Raw genomic sequence first — 16,939 nt, forward strand, 5'->3', positions numbered from 1 at the left:
AAACAGATAAGGGAGCACAGAACACCTCCCGATTTAATTTCCAACAGTATTTTGTTTTAAAGTAAGGTCTGTGGTTGGGACTCCAGCCCTTTAAGTTACAGGCACAGTGGTTTCTTAGGCCCGCTTCTCACCAGGAACACCTGCTCTGCTTGGTTCTGGGGCCCCGGCCTTTGCTGTCACTGCAGGCCCACATCTCCTGCCATGAGTACCTGAAATTTGGAACGTGAATGACAGGTCCCATTTCTGACTTGGGGACATCCAACTCCAGAAGATTCCCATGAAAACCTGTGTGTTCCTCTGTGGAAACCCATGCAGTGGGGACTGTTTCAGAGTTTGTCAGAGGGCAAGGAGGTCCCGCATGCACAGGAGAACACACATGTAAACATATACAAACATGGGCAGTGCACTTGAGGCCTCTTTCTAGTTTTCTTCTTTCAGAATGGCTTGATGTCAAATTAGTTCAAGAAATTAGCCAGGTCTAGTGAGGACTCAATGTCATCCCTGATGTCCAGATGAAGAAACTCATATCTGAGCTGCAAGGCAGAAAAGACAGAAGAAACTCACTGGACTCAGAAGTGAGATTATTTTTCCAAGGGGTGACCACAGGGTCAGAGGGGAGAAAATTCTGGTGTGCCACAGCCCATGGCTGTCCCTTGTCTCCTGACTCATGGGAAGAGTGACTCCAGAGGTTCAAATACAAAGGAAAGATCGAGAGGTAGAAACACTCATGTCCTCATTCTGATCTTCACACATTGTCTACATGTGTGCAAATGTCACACCGCACCCCAAATGTGTAGTTATTATGTAAATTAAAAGCTCAAAGAGTGTTTGAGGTGAAAAGAAGATGAGCTTCTTTCCCCTCTCATATTACCAATACAGCTGAAATTAAAATTCTCTAAAGCTATCTAAATCAAAACATTCATATACACTAATTTGTTTGTTTCTCAATTAATATTTTAAATTATCAAACAAAACCTAAAGTATCTTAAGAAATTTTCAAATATAAATATACTTTACTTAATTCTCCCTCTTCCTATCTATCCATCACCTCCACTCTTCAGGTTCCTCTTCTAACCTATCCTTCTATGTGCATGTGTGTGTGTGTGTGTGTGTGTGCATTCAGGAGAGAGAGAGAGAGAGAGAGAGAGAGAGAGAGAGAGAGAGAGAGAGAGAGAGAGAGAGAGAGAGAATAGGTCCAGCTCCACATTTTCAGAAATTAATGTATTTAACAAAGCTTTAAAATTGTCTATGTCTATAGCCAACTTCTACCATTATTTGACACATCTGGAAAGCTAAAAATATTCTTTATAATAATATACCATGTCTTTTCTCCTGTCCTTCCTGACAAGAAAATGCTATTAAAATTCACAAGGCCCTATGCACTATCATAACCCTTACAGGTGTGATTTTCCCAAGGTCTCCCCACACAGAAGCAGAAGCCGCCCCTACAACAACACTAGAGAGTGAATCCCGCCCATCTGAACCCAGAGATACTCTGGTGCCTGCGGAAGAAGCCATGCAGCCTGGCAGAGCCTGGACTCGGGAAGCTTTCTCAGCATGGACCCCATGACAGTCACTAAGGAACTAATAGACGGAGAAAAGCCCAACTACACCTGTGGAGAAGGCACAGAGGGTAGAAACTGGCCACACAAGCATGAGAACCCGGGTCCACGCTGTAACACGTGTAAAAACGGGGTCCGGCAGTGCCTGCCTCGAGTCCCGGGTCCACACTGTAACACATGTAAAAACTGGGTACGGCAGTGCCCGCCTCGAGTCCCGGGTCCACACTGTAACACATGTAAAAACTGGTACGGCAGTGCCTGCCTCGAGTCCCGGGTCCACACTGTAACACATGTAAAAACTGGGTACGGCAGTGCCTGCCTCGAGTCCCAGTGCCCTAATGTGGACAAGGAAGGATCCCTGGAGCCAGTATACTGAACAGCAAGCCACAGCTGCAGTGAAGAGACCGTGTTTTAAAAAATAAGGCAGAGAGCACCCAAGAAAGAGATCTGCAGATACCCAGCCTCCTCTTGCACACTCATTTGTACTTAACATGTGTGTCATCCACACAAATTTAACACCTATGTGCATAAACACACACACACACACACACACAAAATAACTTTTCTATCATATGCCATCATAAAGGCAGCCACAAGGGTGCTTAGAATCACACTCAATTTCTCCAGGGGGCTCACTCTGGGAAACAAGCTGGGATGGAAAAACAGAGCTATGAAAATCTGGAACTGGCTGGCACTGTCTCAGAATGGCTGCCCTTTCCAAAAAAAAAAAAAAAAAAAAAAAAAATGAAATGAGTTTAGTTAAAGAGATTTCAATTTCTGAAAGGCAAATTTGATTCTGAAAGAGGTTTTCAAATTCCACACATGTGTGCGGCCATGCTTCTGTCCCGCTCCAAGGTGAGTAAATGATCCATTCCACGGATCACTCATTTCACGTGGCACTGTAATGAGATTTGGAAGCAAATTGCATGGGCTTGAAATTATAATGGTTGCCATTGACCAAAGAAACTCCAGTGTTCTGTTTTTGCAAATGATGGCTTATAAAAAATAATCTCCCCTCAAAGAAACTCCAATCAACTCCTTTATATGCACCTGCCAAATGTCTGTTACCTAAGCTAATCGATATAAATGGTCTCTGCAATTAGAAAACACAGCTCTGGAGTGTGCAACACCCACATTCTCCTAGGGAGGGCATCAGGCCAGGTCTGTGGGACTCAGAGACAGAGTACACATCTTCTCTGACACGACAGTCTCCTGAACATGGACTGGCTGAGGGAGGCAGGTCTGAAGGCCCATGTTCTTGTACCAGGGACTCTCCAACCCCAGGGAAAGTCTCCTGAGATGAGTCAGTTGTTCAGCTCTCAAATGATGAAGAGGTGCAAGGAATCTAAGTTGGCACACAGTAGGATATTTTCCATCGACTTAGTGGGTGTCAGGTGCTGGGTTATACACAAGGCTGATGCATGCTATATAGCTCCTTGGATGCCTTCAAGTAGGAAATGTTTTGTGGGTGTTCTTGAATATAAAGTAGATATATGATTACCAAAGAGAAACTATATGCACATGTTAAATCACAATGTATTTCACTTATTAGTCACAAAGACTGTGTTGAGGGCACAGGCATCCCATGCCATCAGGTTGATAGCGGCCCGATCTTGCGAACAATCATGGAGACATGTAGGGCTTGCCTTGCCAGTATTTGACTCTTATGGACCATGTTGTAGACAGCAACCTTCTGCCTGGATTAGGGGCCCATTTTTCAAATACCTGATTGCATGGTAGTCCTCCAAGAAGAATTTTTGGGTCAAAGGACCCACAGCATTGTAAACGTTTTGATACATGTGGTGAATTATTCAAAATGAAGGGACACCTGTCATGTCACTAGAGGATTGTGTGTGTGTCTGTGTGTGTGTGTGTGTGTGTGTGTGTGTGTGTGAAGTAAGCATGTGTGATGCATATGTGTATGCCTTTAGATTTGACATGTGTGTGGAGTATATGTGCAGTGTATTTGTATATCTGTGTGTATGATGTGTGCGATATTATGTGTATGATATACTTGTGCATCCATATGGTATGTGATGTATGTGTGTAAAATTTGTGTGTGTGTGTGTGTGTGTGTGAAAGTCCATCTGTTCAAAGGTCGTGAACGCCAAGGTATTGTTTCTACTAACCACTGTGCTCCCTGCTCTCGATCACATGGTAACAGTGACCAATCAGATGATCTGTGGTTCTCCAGTTCTAGGATGTGCATTGATGTTGCGGTTGCACCATCAGCCTCCTTCTTTCTGTTCCTGCAAAGCAGGTAGACACACTGTGGAGAACCTAGCACACTATCTTCCAAGGGTTGGTAAGTCATGTGTGAGTATAAAGACCACATCCAAGAAACCAAAGGTGACATTTATTGTTGGATACTCTTGCATCTCTCCTTAAGCTGTCCAAAGTCACCCTTCATAGACTTACTTCCCAAGGAGACAAGTTTTGTCAGTTTTGAAAGGGAAAGAGTAATATAGAGAAAAGATGGCTATAGGTCACCCTTCAGCTCTTTGCTCCCCTGGCCTGCAGTCTGGAAACTGCTCACACACATCTGACTGGTGTCTCCTGCTGTGGCTTCAGCTCCATACATGTACATTGACCACTGATTCATAGACAGGTCTTCACTGTAGCAGACAGGAGTCACTGAGAAGAGGGATTTCTTGTCTTTCAAAATCCAGATTCTGTCACTTTCATTAATCTTTCAGAGAAAGCTAAGTCTATCTAAAGGAGAAAAAATTGACTACTGCATGTGCCTATGAATATGTTGTGTATGTGCAGATGCATGTCCACTTATGTGTGCATACATGCCTGTGTGGGTGCATGTGTGATTACATGTGGTTGGTGTGTGGATCCATCAGAAAACATTCTACCCTGACAATAGACACATGAAGGAAGAGACAGTGAGGTTCCTCTGCTCTCTTATAGGGGTTCACTTTACCTGCCCATCTTCCTTTCCTTTATATGCTCTGTTGGGTGTGTCCAAGTCAAAATGTGACACTTTTAGGGTGCAGATCCCTGTCTTCGGTGGGCACCCTATCCTCTGAAATGCACCCATTGTCATCGTCTCTCAGAGGGAGTTTCTGCACACCTCCTATTTCTGGCTGTGCCTCTCAGCCTGTCCACACCCTCCATGCGGTGCCAGGACAGCCACCTCCTCCTCCATGTGCTGCTGACCCCCTCTACCCTCTCTGTCCCCACAGCCTTCATTACTTTATTGTAGCTTTTAGCAGTGGTGAAGCAGCCTTTAGAGATAAATGATCTCCTTAAATCGACCTCTCTTGTTTTCATACTCAATGAGCAGCCATCTTTGAAGGAGTGGGTCTTGTTAGGTACAGCCCGAGAAATTTAGATGTGGCTTTGACTTCCATGTGGTGTGAGGAATGATGGATGTCTCTCTCTTGTTTTTACTCAAGAGCAATTCTCTTGATCCCTCTAACCCCAGATTTCACATCTGTGTGTTGGGGCTGGTACTGAGGATGAGGCTCAGGACATGCCTTCTAGGCAAGAGCACTAACACTGAGCTATCTTTGAATTTTTGAACTGCTAATTTATAAAACAAATGCCTTCAAGTTACTTGTGGTGAATCAGGGAAGAGAAAGACACTGCCATCAATTATCCATGTCCCCTCTTCTCGTGACATTGAGAGTCTACGGTGCAATTGCCCCATTTTCAGATGGCAAGAGAAGGTTCACTGGTCATACCATTCTGTTCTTTGAAAAGAATCTCCCAGTGAAGCATCATCAAAAGTATATCACTTGGTGATATGTGATGATGAAATGATGATTAATGTCTTTTAATGTTTTGTAAACAAATAAAACTTGTTTGGCTTGCTAACTGTCCTCTGTCTACCATCCATCTCTCTATCTATCCTTGTATATTCATCTTCATACTCTCATTTCAGTGGCTTTAGAAAAGTCAACATGTATGCACATATAACAAAGATGTAACGACATTCAGACCATGACACCAAGACTGTGGTCAAATGTGGGTCCTCCAAGTTCAATAATGGAACTCTTCTGTTTGCCTTAGAAATCATCTCGGCCTTTTCAGCTCTCTGTAAGACTCCAGTAGACTGTATTTGTACATGTTTAATGTACGTGACACACAGAATTTGTTGCATGAACTTTGCTTTCTACCTTCCCCATTCCTTGTCTTCTCTTGGAGTTCTTCTTATTGTGTGATTTCCTCTCACAGCCACATGAAGACTTAACACTTTACAGTAGGAGGTTCTATTTAACACCGGACCCACCGTGGCACTTGTCATGAAATACTATATTGTACATTTCAGATTTTCCCCTTCTTGAACTGAGCACCAGCCACATCAGGGATGGATTGCAAACGTGAACAGCAAGGAGGAGGAGGTACCAGGACCATTTCCTAAACCATGGCAGAAGAAAACATGAAAAACATATTATAGCCTTTACTTATAATACCAGTGCTGTAGAAGTAGAGACAGGAGGACTTTTAGGGCTCACAGGCCAGGAAGCCTAGCCTAATTGGCGAGCATTGCCTCTCAGCCCAGTGAAAGACCCTGTCCCATGAAACCGGGTACACTTCCTAAGGGTGACGTGCAAGGTTGACCTCTGGCCTCCACACACACCAATGTCATGACTTAAAACAGAATCCCAAACAGAAATTCCTGAACCAGACTTCAGGTTTAGGCCAAATGTGCCCTTGCATCATAATCTGGGAGGACCAGCTACAGGACCTGTTATTTAATGTTACTCCACATGATTTAACTATTCTTGGCCAGTGATAAGCAGGGCCAAGCATTGTTTTACCCATCGAAATTCACAAGCAAGCTCATTAATTCCCCCCATTTTAAAGACTTTATATTCCTATGCCTCTTTATACATCTTGTTCAACATTAGCTAATCAACCACCATGTACCTGGTTGGTGTCTGACCCCAAATACTTCCTTCATCTTTGTTCACACTTCAGCTTCTGGAAGTGACAGTGTCTGGCCCCACCTCTGTACACCCCTGGATCCCACTGGAAGTTACAGTGTCTGGCCCTACCTCTGGACACACCTGGATCCCACTGGAAATTACAGACAGTGTCCGGCCCCACCTGTGTATACCCCTGGATCCCGCTGCATTCATTTTGATACCTGGTTCATTCATTCATTATTTTTACAAAAGAGCAATGTCTCACATTACAGATGAAATGCTCAGAGTTGGCCAAAGAAACAATATTTTGAAATATTTCTAATCCCATTTGATTTTTTTCTTTGCTATTTCCACTTTAATGTCTATTTGCCTTGCTAATCTCGTGTTAGTGGTCTATCTCCAAACAGCTTTAAAAACGCTCTCACAGGAGACGGCTCAGTCAGTAATGTGCTTGCTATGCAGGCTTGAGAACCTGGAGTTTGTCCCCAGAACCCATACCAAAAAGCCGGGCGCAGTAGCATGTGCTTGGAATCCCAGCACTGGGAAGACAGACAGATGGACCCTGGAGGCTTGCTGGCCAGATGGCTATTGAATTGGCAAGTTGTGGGTTCAGTGTTCAAAGATTCTGTTCTGTCTCAAAAATTAGGTGAAGAGTGATTGAAGATCAAGTTGACCTCTGACTTATACATGCACACACACGCGCGCGCACACACGCACACGCACATACACACTCCTTCTGCTAGGGTCTCAAGAAATAAACATCTTTAATAATTGTGAGTGAGGTCAGTTCTGTGAAATTAAAAATGGCTGATGCCTAAGACGTATGGCAATGTGAACTGACATGTTCTTCCCACGAGTGATGATGGGCCCAATGGAAACTGCTTTTCTAAATGTTTTCTTTTTATCTCTGAACACACATAGCTTAGAAACAGCCTGAAACATGCAAACAATCGGCACCTTAGCTTTCTGTAGCAGGCGACATAAAGGCTAGCCACGTGACTGCAGAGGGGCGGGGTGAGTGTTCTAGCTTCATCCTGCTGCTGAGATGAAATATTCTGAGCAAAAGGAACTTGAGGGAAGAAGGGGCTAACTCCACTTACATGCCCCAGTCCATGACTGAGGGAAGTCAGGGTGGAAACTCAAGGAGGAACTTGAGGCAGAAACCATGGTGGAACACTGCTTTCTGTCTTGCTTGTTCACTAGATTTGGCTTACCTCGTTTTCTTATACAGCTCAGGCTGTGTGCCCAAGAATGGTGTCACCTGCAGTGGGCTGTGCCCCCTACATCACATAACAATAAAGTCAATCTCCCCATAGTCATGGTCACAGATCTGTCTGATTTAGGCCTTTTCTCAGTCAAGTATTTCCTTTCAGATGACATTAGGTGATTTCAAGTTAATGATTAAAACTAACCTAACTCCAAAACATACAGTCCCTGATTCTCAAGATTCTCTACTGAAGGTGATGAAGGACACACAGGACCACAATATGGAGACCAGAAGCTGTGCAAGGCCATGCCTTGGTCATACACATTCCTATTCTCACAGACCAGGACACTGAGGCAAGAGATGGGATGGGAGATGTTGGGTTACTTGGCTCTGAGGGACAGAGCTCCTCATTTACCACTCGGTACTGTCCCTGGGAAACATGATTCCATCCATTCAGGACTTACAGGAAAAATGAAGGTAAAATGCAGATTAATTTAAGATGCTTTCACAGAGGGCCTTGGAGGATCACCAAGTTCATTACTGTTGGCATCACATTTGGAGACAAAACCTTGTCCTTCAGTGAGGCCTCCTTTACAGAATTTATCTTGGAAATTAAGTGCTAGAGAATGCTCATTGGCCTTCACTAAGTAATTTGAACAAAAGTGGACATGAATGCAGAAAAATAATCCAGCAATTATGTGCTTATTGTATTGGGTGGAGTTGTAAAAGTTAAAGACAGAGGTTTTACTTGTCATAAAATATGTATTTTATGTTAAAAAAGAATGTTTGAGAGCAAATATAAGAAAGGTGTATTTGGTACATATACCATCAAATATTTCTTAAATTCTATATCTAAGTAAACACTGATCACTCTACATAACTACCTGGAGAGGATGCAACCAGCGACTGGAATTTGTGGCTGGCATTGTTACTGTCTTCCTTGTTAGCTTCCTCAAGTTCCACCTTTGGAATCAGGTAGAGGGAGAAATCCCAAAAGCATTATCTACCCCACAGCCCATCCTCCTCTGAGGTATTATTAAATAAGCCCATATCTCTGAATCCCTTAGTAGTGAATCTTTGAAAATAACCACACCATATACTCACACAATTTGGATGACCCCCCCCCTCGCCCCCACCACGCACAGAGGAATAGTGAGTTCTTATTGGAGATGAGTGTGTGAAGCTTCAAGTGGTCCAGAGATGTCCAGGATGTCACAGAATTACTAACTGAAATCTGTCCATGTCTATGACCTGCCTAGGCAAAGAAAGAATGGCTTGTTCCTTTCACCAAATAATGCCATGCCATGAAACTGGCATGTGGGCATCAGAGGAGCCTAAAGTGTGTTGCTCACTGCATTAGGCTTGACATTGTGATCACTCCAGCAGAGCAGTAGGTCACAGTGAAATTCAAGTTTGTCACCAAGGGGTTTTGTACAGAAGATCAATAAATATAAAAGGAGGATAAGTTTTATAATGCTATTTTTAAGTTTGCTAACTAGATAATTGACTTTAATGCACAGTAAATACAATAAAATTCAAGTGGCATCATTTGTCTTACTAAAAATTAATGGCAGTTGCTATGAATAGATATGCACTGGGCACTTACATTCATTTTTATTATTCAATTCTAAAAAATACCTTATAGCCATGCTTTTATCCATAACTCAATGGTACTAACTTGTGGGAGTTTGGTGATAGATTCAATTCAGACCATCCAGAATCTACAGTGAGGCCTGTTGGGTCCAATACACCATAGCAAAGCTAGAACTCAGAAGAATAACATGCCATTGAGCCCAGCAGAACTAATGTGAATTGTGCAGTTAGGTGAACAATTTTGTTGTTGTTGTTGCTGTTGTTGTTTTTGAGGTAGGGTCTTAGTCTCTAGCCCTGGCTGACTTGCGGCAGTCATAAACCTCCCAAGCACTGGGATCACAGGAATGAGCCACCATGTCCAACTCAGGTGAGTGGCTTTCAGAGTTATGAATGAAATGAACTATTGATAGTCCCCTGGAGAGAAGAGCAGTGGACCCATTTTCCTGTTTTACAAACAGCTTCACACTACAGGAATCAGTTCACAAGGCCCAGTTCCCCATGGACATCGGACATCTTTTTTTTTTTCTTCTTCACTGATTTCAATAAGTATTTTGGAAATGGTTTCTCCAAGGACTCCTGGGCAGAGCTGGAATCTGAGCGTGGTGGGGGAGGGAGAATCCAGGTTATGTGAGAGAGGAATGGAGCACCTATGTGTGAATATCTGTAGACCATGCCCTTATGGAACCCAAAGGCAGGAATGGCTGTATTTGTGTCACAAAACATGATATTCTGGGCACTGTTTTGACATTCCTGAGTCTCACAGCTCCCAGTGCCCTAAGCTCAGTTGTTCCCATGAGATGCACTCTCACCCAGCCGGTGACCCATCACCCATATGTTCTCACTTCTTGGATAGTGTGTACAATCTTCCACCAGCCTACCCAGCCCCTTTAGAGGAGCCAGGGGACAGAACATCCTTCTGTCCCCTTCTCCCATGTTCTCCTGTCTCCTGCCACTTCAGAAACAGCCCTAGTGGGTCTCATGGGGAAGAGCTGCCATCCTAACCTGAGTTACCGTGACTCACCAAGGTTACCATATTCAATTGCCTGGGTCCTTGTGTGCTGGCCATCATCATTAGTGATTAGGACAGGAGATCCTTCCGATCATTGGCTGAGTGGGAGGAAATCAAAACTCACCCAGTGTGGTGGTATAGGGTTCTAGAAGATCTCTCACATTTCTTTCCCATGCCACGATGCTCTCAGACTTATTTCTTTGGCCACCACTGAATTTTAGCAAAAAGCCAGGAAAAGTTTATTGTTAGTAATTATAGCTTTATCTCTTTGGGACAAATTTACAGCCTATGAACTAATTCTTAAGCTTCAAAGTTGTTGTGCCCAAACAGAGAAGTCTACTGATATGTAGGGTTCCAGAGCATTCTTACCCATGAATCATGAGTCATTCACCGAGATAGACCCTAACTGAGGCAGTTTCTGAGCAAGAATGAACAAAAGGCAGAGAAGTTCATTGTGAGCTTCCCTTCCTCACCAAGATAGATTTCACTCGCTCACAGGCACAGTGTGCCAGCTGGATGCAGAATGGGCCCCATTAAACAGATGTCGCCTGGCTACCAAAACCATCACCAGAGAGTGTGAGAGCCATGTGAGCGGTGAGCGAGAAGTTTAATTCTCCTGCAAAGGCGTTTACACCCCATTCCATCTAATGTGCTTAGAATATAACAAGACCACTCTGTCATCGAGAGCGCTTTGTCTGTCCTCGGGAGGGGGAATCGATGCTTCTTTATCCCGCACCGAGCTGTTTCTCCGGTCGGCTCTCGCTGGAATAGTCACTGCAGAAGCTGTGGATCAATGTATAGGAGCACCCGCTCAGTTCCCAAGCTACATCTCACATCTGTGCATCCCCAAATGAAGTTAATCACACCAAGTCTCCCCAGTCTTTTTTCCACACGAGATTTTTCAAAGGTTGAGTAATAGCAATAGCCACACTTTAAAGTTCATGTTCCACCCAGGCCCAGGATCCCAGAACTCAAGTAAAGAAAAGGAAGATTACAAGTTCAAGACTAGCCAGGGAAACTCATGGAGACTGCCTCAAAATAAAAAGAAAGTGAAGTGCTTGGTTTGCTTAGTGCTGGAACACTTGCTTTGTGTGCATAAGGCTGTGGACTGAGACTCCAGTAACACACACACACACAGACACACACAGCCCACAGACATATACATACAGACATAGACACACACACATATATACCACACCATACACATACATACACCACACCATACATGCAAACACACACCACACATTCACACACCACACAAATACACACACACTCACACCCACCCACACATACACACACACACATGCACACACATCATATCGTGTACTCCTGTTTTTTATCAGAAATCCATGTATGATGTACAAATAGGCTGCTTGGTTTTGAATACTGAATATGTTTTTAAAGTTGCTAAATTCTTTATTGCTCTGTCTTCCAATAGTATCTATAGACTTTTGCATACACAGAGTCAGATCCGCCTCAAATGTGACTTAAGTGGACTCAAGAAATATCCAGTAGTTAAAGCAGGAGGAGGAGGAGGAAGTTCTGGGAGGTGTAAAGCAGACAGAGGTTTGTTCAGCAGAAACGGAGGGATCTACAGCTGCATAAGGCAGGGCAAGGATCGGTGAGTGCAATTCTTCTCTGTCCAGTGTGGTCTGGCCTGTGACAGGGTAGCTGGGACAGATGGCGGGGTTCTCTACAGATGCATGCACAGGGGACCCAGCAGAGAGGACCAGGCTATACTTTGGAAACACAGTACTCTTCACATGCACACAGACTAACCTGGGGTCATGACCCTGCAGCCACATTATGTGGGGCCTTGGAGAAACATAAGTGAGGTATGTCACCCAGTCACACCAGATATCCAGGAAACAAACATTTGTGAATCACAGAACACAGATGTTCCCAAACTGAAAGCAAACAAATCTGTCCATGCTATGGAACAATCACACCCAGCCCATAGGTACTTTCTCTTTCCTGAACAGTCCTAAAGTGTCTTGACAAAGCCAGGAGATTTTTATGTAGGCTGAACAAATGCACCTTTGAGACCAAAGCTGATAAATCCCGACGCTGAAATATAAGTGGGAATAAGTGGCCAGAATCAATAGATCTCTAAAGAAAATTGTAGGGGAGTAAATAAGAGGGATGTGTGTGTGTGTGTGTGTGTGTGTGTGTGTGTGTGTGTGTGTGTGTGTGTGTGTGTGTACCCCCAGAGATTCAGATTTACACATATAACACACACACACACACACACACACACACACACACACACACACACACACACACCTAATGGGGATTTATTAAGGCAACTCCACGTAGCTAAAAGGGAGATTAATTTGTGGGTAACTTACAACAAGTAAAGGGATAGATTACAGGATCCAGGAGAGGTGAAGTACAGTCCAGCAGTGTTCTCTGGAGAACTCTGCTCGGTCTACCATTCAGCATCCAGGGTCACCAGGAACCAAGAGAACCAGCACATCTGGATCTTGGGTCTTAAGGGCTCCTGTCTTGACCCCACCTCCAGGACAGGCCATATGTAGGCGTGACAGTTAATGGAAGCCTCACTGGGGGTAGTACTTCCAGGTCAAAGCGGGAACAGCTATGCATTACACACACACACCTTAAATATACTCTGCAAAACAAAGTTAAAGAACAACTTAGACTTTTCAGACAGATTATGGAATGCTCACAGTATTTGAAGAGACCCTGTGTCTATAAAAGTCGAAAAAGCTTCCCTAGAAAGCTGCAGAATGCTCAGGCTCTGGAGCCGTGATATTTGTTCACACTTTTCCACTTCTGATTTCCAGTGTTCTGCATGTCTTACTAAATGTGGGCAGTCTGTTCATATCACAAAGCAGGGCATGCCTTGTTATGAGGAAGAAACTCTATGGTTTGGGGAGCTCCGGAGAGTTCCGAAGGTCTCTTTGGAGGAGGACTCACCCAGCTGCCTTTGCTACAGTTACTACCTTCTTTGATGTTTCCCTCACTCCCATCCTTTGGGTCATTCAGTCTCTGGTTGTCTCTGGTTTGTCCCCTCTTCTGTGGAAGCAGCAGGGACAGCAACCTAGTGCAACGACTCCGTTTATATGCACCCCCTCTCTTTCTGAGGACCTCATGTCTAAGCAAGGTCACACTCTAACCTATCGGGGCTGGAGACTCTCACATATGGTATTGTGGAGCACTATGGAATCCAGAAGAGGCCAGGTGAGTCACATTTCCATTTCTGTCCCAAACATCTGAGAGGAGCTCTGTAAAAGTGGAAGGATTTGTTATGAATGATGGGTTCAGAACTGCCAGTTTTTGGACTCGCTTGGCTCCATTGGTTCTGGGTCTATGCCTGGCGAGACTGCTGACCTTGGAGCATATACCAGAGTGAAGAGGCTGATCTCATGATGGCTGGGAGACAGAAGTCAAGAGAGGAAGGGGCTGTGAGAAGACTAAAGCCCCTACTGACCTACTTTCTCAAGTTAGGCTCCATGTCCTCCATTTTCCATTCAATTTTGCATCCATATATGGATTATATATCCATATATGGATCCAGTCTTCACAGAGGCTCCACTTTGAGCATTGCAGTACCCTAGGGACAAGCCTTCCCACACAGGGACCCTGGTGGAGCATTTCAGATCCAAACCACAACAGAAGTATACACAATCTGTGGTGATTTTTAAATTAGCCAAGTTAACTCAAATTGACTTCTATTAAATGGTATTTTAATAATTAAGTGCATTTATAATTATAAATAAATAATAGGCTATTTCCTTTAGTTTATTTCATTCAAGTTTTGCAGTGGTCATCCATTGTGGGCTGTGCAGGAACAGACAGTGGTCAGAGACTCGGGGCTGGTGCTGTGTGGTCACTGGTTAGAGGGCAGAGAACATCCCCAAAGCAAGCCACCCAGAAGAGGGGCTCATGGCATACTGAAGGCATTAGGCATCTCAGAACTCATGAGAGACAATGGGGAGATCTGCTTTGGACAAGCTGTAATTTTGTCACTATAACTCACACGGGGACATCTGCAGGCTTTGCAAAGCCCCAGGTACTAAGGAACAAATGATTTGCATACTAGATAAAGAATTGAAACTGCAGACTCCCCACTGAAGAGATAGTCAGTACACGGGGATAAGAACATGTGGCTGGGAGATCGAGCATGTCCCTGAACTCCAAACCTTTGACCACATTTATGTTGACTCACAAAATCTCAAACACTCTTGTATCAACTTTCACAACCATATCACAATTCAATATTTTTTTTTATTATAATCATGCAACACTTGGTTTGGTGACTTCTGCAAAGAACATGACTTACTTGTAAAGAATAACACTGTCTGTCTTGGGATGCAGTTCATTTACGAAATTATTCTCTGCCCACATTAGCCTTGCCGTCCCCATCCAGAAGGAACAGTAACATTGGCTGGGGCAATCTGAGCTCTCATTCCCTAGCCCGTTCAAAGTGGTGGAAGACAGTCATACTCGGTTGGGCATTCCTGTGCTGCTTTGTAATGTCTTCTAGCTCAGGCATTTGATCTCATAATATTTCCTGGTGAGCCTCCTCCCTCTTCTGCTACTTTCCCCGAGGAGGAACAAACGTCCAGTCGTGCCACGTAGGCACCTTGGCAGATAGAAATGATTCCACCCAAATCAAGATTAGTTAACCGATGATAAGCTTATTTGAGTTACTTACAGAAACATGGGTTACTCAAAGACAGCTGCATCATGGGAAGGCCACCTCCAGCAAGGGTGACGACTCATAAACACTGCATCTCAGGAATTCCCTGATGAAGGTACAGGAGGCAGCTTGACTGGGGGCTCTCTTCTCACCAGCAATTGTTACAGCATGCCAGAGGCCATTATTAAATAAAATATGTATAATACAAAAAAAAGCTGACGTTAACTGGCATGTTGTAATGAATATATTTAAATAACCATACTAATTGCATATTAGCACCTTTTTTCCTAATCAAATGTGAAATAGAAGTCAAGGAAAATAAAATTAAATACCAGTGGAAAAAGTTGTGTACCATACTCCTCCCATCGGCTTGAGTATTATTTTATCATGCAACATCAATGACTTTATCAAGTAGGGTACTTAGCTCCCTCACTGATGAGCTACTCTTGCCTTTGATGGAGCTTCTGAGGGTAGCAGTGAGTTTTAAGAGGCACCATGTCCGATACAGAAAATAGGACTTCGCAAGGTGAGATATCACCCTCCGTTTGATGCCCCTATCCTGTTGTTATAAGCATAATTTTTAGAGCTCTACAATACAATGACTTCTATACTCAACCCCAAATCCACAGTCCATGATACATTTGACAGCCGATTTATTTGATGGAGGAGTTTTTATGAAGAACAACACTGGTGATATGATTTGTATCTTTTTTCTTTTATCCCAGAAAATAAATTTGGCCAAACTATTGAGGCTGACACTTTACAAATGAGGAATGCAGAGCTGGGTGAGGCTGGCCAAGGAGCTTGGTTGCAGTCACAGGGCTACTTTGGTCCAACTTTGAACTGTTCTCCTTGCATCAAGACACATACTATTTTCACTCTTCTGTGGACTCTCAACAAATGGAATGTTTTACACTTTTGTAAGATGATTAGAAAAATTAAAAAATAAACATTACAAGCTGTTTTGATGTCAATGATTCTTTTGGAGGTTGGCTGTCTCTCTATATCAAAGTTTGTTTTTTTTTTTCTTATGAGACTCCATTTACTATTTTAACATGCTGGTCCTACTCCTGGATGCTTAAGTTCTTCACATTACTTTTCCCTAAAAGTCAGTTCAGGATCAACCACAGCTATTTACCATTACCCTCATCACCAACACAGCTTCCGTCCCCATTACCTCTGACATCACCACAGCACCAGCATCATTACATCCATAATCACTATCTTTACCAGCTCCATCACCACCACCACTGACACCACTGCTGCCAGAGCCACTGTCCTCATTGTTAGCACCACCACTGTGACCACCCCCTACCACCATCACTGCATCTAACATCATCCTCATCATCATCCAGTTCATCATAAGCTTCCAGCATTACCTGAAGCTCCAAAATTGTTAGCACTGCAATCACCATCTCCATCACTGTTTCTGTCTCCAGCATCTTAACAACCAGGACAGCTTCCTATCAGAGCATGATCCCTATGGACTGATACCCAGTCATCTGAACCCCTTGGGAAGCAGAATGTCATTCACTCTGCATTCTGTTTACTGAGGTCACCAACAATTTGTAGAATACATCCTTACATCCAGGTTCTATTTTATTTATGTGTCATTCACCTGAAGTAGAAATTCCTTAAGTGCCACCCTAACATCTCCTAGGTCTTCAGAGTGCTTGATTGTGTCCCTCCCCGGTGCCACCTCTCTGCTCATTGTGATGACATTGCCACCTCATATTCTACCCGTGATGGGTGAGCCTCACATTTACATGAAAGGTCTGTTGCACATTTAACTTTGGGTGGTCAAAAGTAAGATCAGTTCTCCACTGACTCACAATGGTAACCTATGGGGAAAAGATTAAAAAGAAAAGTCAGAGGTTTCCTTCACTGGGGCTTCCTGAACTTCATAGGTAATCTCAGGAGGAAATTTACCCAGTGGGTGATTATAGTAGAAAGGTGTGAGTTCAACATGAGTTGTTAGATAATGGACAGGAAGTCTTCAATGCAAGGATGATTTCCTTTAATACA

General features: G+C 43.7%; 1 long non-coding RNA gene across 2 annotated transcripts in view; it reads right to left on the bottom strand.

The window, feature by feature from the left end:
* Window positions 1-16,572, bottom strand: part of LOC121823977 (uncharacterized) — a 36,953-nt gene extending 20,381 nt beyond the window's left edge. The window contains exons 1-2 of one of the 2 annotated variants that reach the window (XR_013046204.1): window positions 16,294-16,572; window positions 10,376-10,461 (exon numbers count right to left, since the gene is read on the bottom strand). This is a non-coding gene — a long non-coding RNA (uncharacterized LOC121823977). The remainder of the gene's footprint in view (window positions 1-10,375; window positions 10,462-16,293) is intronic. The other variant, XR_013046205.1, reaches the window with a different exon arrangement.
* Between the last annotated feature and the right edge of the window lie 367 nt (window positions 16,573-16,939).

The sequence above is a fragment of the Peromyscus maniculatus genome, chromosome 19, assembly GCF_049852395.1.
Source record: "Peromyscus maniculatus bairdii isolate BWxNUB_F1_BW_parent chromosome 19, HU_Pman_BW_mat_3.1, whole genome shotgun sequence".
NCBI lineage: Eukaryota > Metazoa > Chordata > Mammalia > Rodentia > Cricetidae > Peromyscus > Peromyscus maniculatus.